General features: G+C 50.8%; 1 long non-coding RNA gene across 1 annotated transcript; it reads right to left on the bottom strand.

Annotated features, from left to right (window-relative positions):
- Nucleotides 1-776: 776 nt before the first annotated feature.
- LOC114626857 lies at nt 777-2,698 on the bottom strand. Its single transcript, XR_003712302.1, has 3 exons — nt 2,609-2,698; nt 1,854-1,974; nt 777-1,683 (listed from the first exon to the last, which is right to left on the bottom strand). It is a non-coding gene; the product is annotated as an uncharacterized LOC114626857 (long non-coding RNA).
- Nucleotides 2,699-2,933: the final 235 nt, after the last annotated feature.

Genomic DNA, 2,933 nt, shown 5'->3' with positions numbered 1-2,933 from the left:
CCACAGAAGGACACATGGCAACAAAGAACATCTCAGCACACCCTGACTTTTATCACCCCCAAACTCTTGGCTTCTCTGCCATGAAAAGGAGGTTTGAGCTCTGGGATCAGGGTCAAAAGTTCACGGTTCTAACTTAGCCCTGGTGTTAGTTAGCCCTGCTGTGTCATCCTGAGGAAGTTGTGAGACTCTCTGGACCTTGTTACATTTGTTTTCTCTCTACAATAGCTGCCAGTTCTCTATTTCTGTAGTATACCCCCCTTTCCCACACACGCCCCAGCAAGACCATGCACCCGCTGGACTTTAAACCATCCCTGTTGCTTTTAGCCTCTAGGCTGATCTCCAGGCACCTGGAGCCTGTGGATTTTACAGGACTTCCCACATCGAGCAGGTCACCAGAGAGAACACAGGCCTTGTCACAAAAATCCAAGCTTTCTCAAATTTTTGTTGTAAGAAATGGTGATCCCGGAAGGGTACGTGTTGCCAAATCTTATAACCAGAGTTCAGTCCCCAGGACCCCACATAGTGGAAGGAGAGAACTGATTCCCACAAACTGTCCTCTGACCTCCTCACACATAATGTGACATGTGCCGCTCCAGCTTCCAAAATAAATAAACACTTTATTACTACTGTTCTTCTTATTATTTTTTTAATGGACATGGTACAGTGCCAATCAACTTTGCCAGACTGAGAAGAACCTGAGGTGCAGCTCAGGGTAGAGACTCATTCAGTTTGTTGATGGAGATGTAGTCTGACCTCAGGTTTGCTGACTGGGGACTGGATGTGCCGTTTGTTTCCCTCATCGGAACTGGGAAACATGTGCAAGGCCCTGAATTCAACCCGGGGCCCAAACAAACAAACAAACAAACTAACAAACAAAAACAAAGCAAACCTTTCGGCCTACCAGAAGGCCATGCAGTGGGTAAGCTTCTGTATGTGGCTAGGAGAAGAGCTAGCCCTGGGGGTTCTCTGAGGGAGCTAGGAAACACCCATAGCTGGTGACTGTGTCATAGGAGGCTGAGGAACAGGAGGAAAGGCAGTTGCACACAGCTGGAAAGTCTGTGAGAGCTTGCCTGGATGGGCTGGGGTAGGTGGGAGGTGCCCGGTTAGGCCAACCCTATACCTCCTCTATAAAAAGACTTCAGGGCTCTGTCCTATCTCAGTGCTGGGCCTGAGAGGCAGAACCTGACGGGGCCTATTAGATATGTTACAGGCCCAGTGCGGGAAGCTGTTTTGATTAAATTTGGGAGCATAATTGTAGGGTTTGTGCTGTGGCCTCATTATGGCTTTTTTAATCTTGTTAACCTCTCCTCCCCATCCCCCCCCCCTTTTCCCTCCACAGCCACAGGCTGCGGCCTCAGAACAATACCAGGAATATTTTCCATCTCCCCATGATGGTTTCCTCCTCCTCCACCTCCCCAAGACTGGCTCCCAGAGGCAGGATAGGGCAAAAGAAACAAGAAGAAGGCAAGACCACAGTGGGGATTTAAAGTATGGCTTTCTTCCCCAGAGCGCTTTTTGGTTCAGCATGCCACAACTGGTTGGGAGTTCAGAGAGGGGGTATGCTGGGGGTGTGTGTGTGTGCTGGGGGGGCACAATGGGGGGTGGTAACGCCAATCAGGTAATATCAATCAGACTGGTTGTAGCTTCAGGAGTTCCCCAGTTCAGGCTCAGAGTTCTCTTTTTCTGAGGGAGAAATGGGAAAGCCGGGTTGGCGACAACACTGTGGACTGAGGCCATAGAGATAAAGAGGGCAGCCTTTGAGCCGGGGAGGAGGCAGGGGTGGGGATGGGGGCGGGAGGAGGAAGCTAAGAACAACCTGGAGCTTGTCCCGATCAAAGATGCAGAGCAGCTACCTCTACACACAGATGGCATCAGTCAGGAGAGACTGGCTCTGGGGCTGTGAGGAGCGAGTCCCGAGCTCCAAGGCTTCAGAGACGACTTCTTGTTTACCCAAAGCATGCAGCAGGGAGGGTGCTGATGGAGAGGAGTGGGTGTATTAGGAGGGTCCACAGAGAGTGAGAGCGTGCTGGCAAGTGAGGTCAGTGTTTGGGGTGCCTTGGGGTGGTGAGAAGCTCCTGGCCTCAGTCCCTCATGGCCCCAGTCGTGTGGTTAGTTATTAAGCTGGGAGGATTGCCACCACCCAGCGAAGGGGTTGGGAGAGGGTGTTGGGGGCAAGCCAGAGCCTTGCGTACTTGTACAGAAGCCAGAGGTTCTCTGAGACAAAGGCAGTAGGAAGTATGCAAATTAGGATAAGGTAGGCACACTCTGCAAGCCCAGCCTAGGGCTCTCCGGTTCTCCAGCCGCTCTGTGGCCATTCACCCATCATGACTATGTCAGCAACCGTGATCTTTCTCCTGATCCCCCAAACTGGACCTCTCTAGGGTAACAGAATGCCCAGTCATGCACAGCCCGAATCCAGAATGCCGAGCCAACCTCAACCTTTGTTCTCAATTGTCCTTCCAGTCCCCTGACTACCTTCCATACATGTGTTCTTTCATCCTGTCTTTGGACTGTCCCCAGTAATCCCTTCCGTGGATGTATCCCTCCTAGGTTGTTGCCCAGGTCCTCTGTCCTCTGTTGGCTGCAGGCAGGTGTGTCCCCAACTTACCTCTGAGTAGCTAGCTGTCCCTCTGTGACGGTTACTTTCTGTCAACTTGACACACACTAGAGTCACCTGGGGAAGAGGGACCCTCAGTTGAGAACTTGCCTCCATCAGATTGGCCTGTGGGCATATCAGTAGGGCATTTTCTTAATAGTTAATTGACGTAGGCGGGCTCAGCCCACTGTGGGCGGTACAATCCTTAGGCAAGTAGGTCTGGACTTTTTTTTTTTTTTTTAAAGAAAAGTGAGAATTATAAGCCAAATAAACAATGGAAAGTAAATTAACACTCCCATCCCAGGCTCCCACCATTGTAGCCAATAATGGTTTCTTT

Source organism: Grammomys surdaster, unplaced genomic scaffold (assembly GCF_004785775.1).
Source record: "Grammomys surdaster isolate TR1022 unplaced genomic scaffold, NIH_TR_1.0 241, whole genome shotgun sequence".
NCBI classification, from domain to species: Eukaryota; Metazoa; Chordata; class Mammalia; order Rodentia; family Muridae; genus Grammomys; species Grammomys surdaster.
Note: the sequence above shows the minus strand (reverse complement) of the source record. Positions and strands in the feature narration are given on the sequence as shown.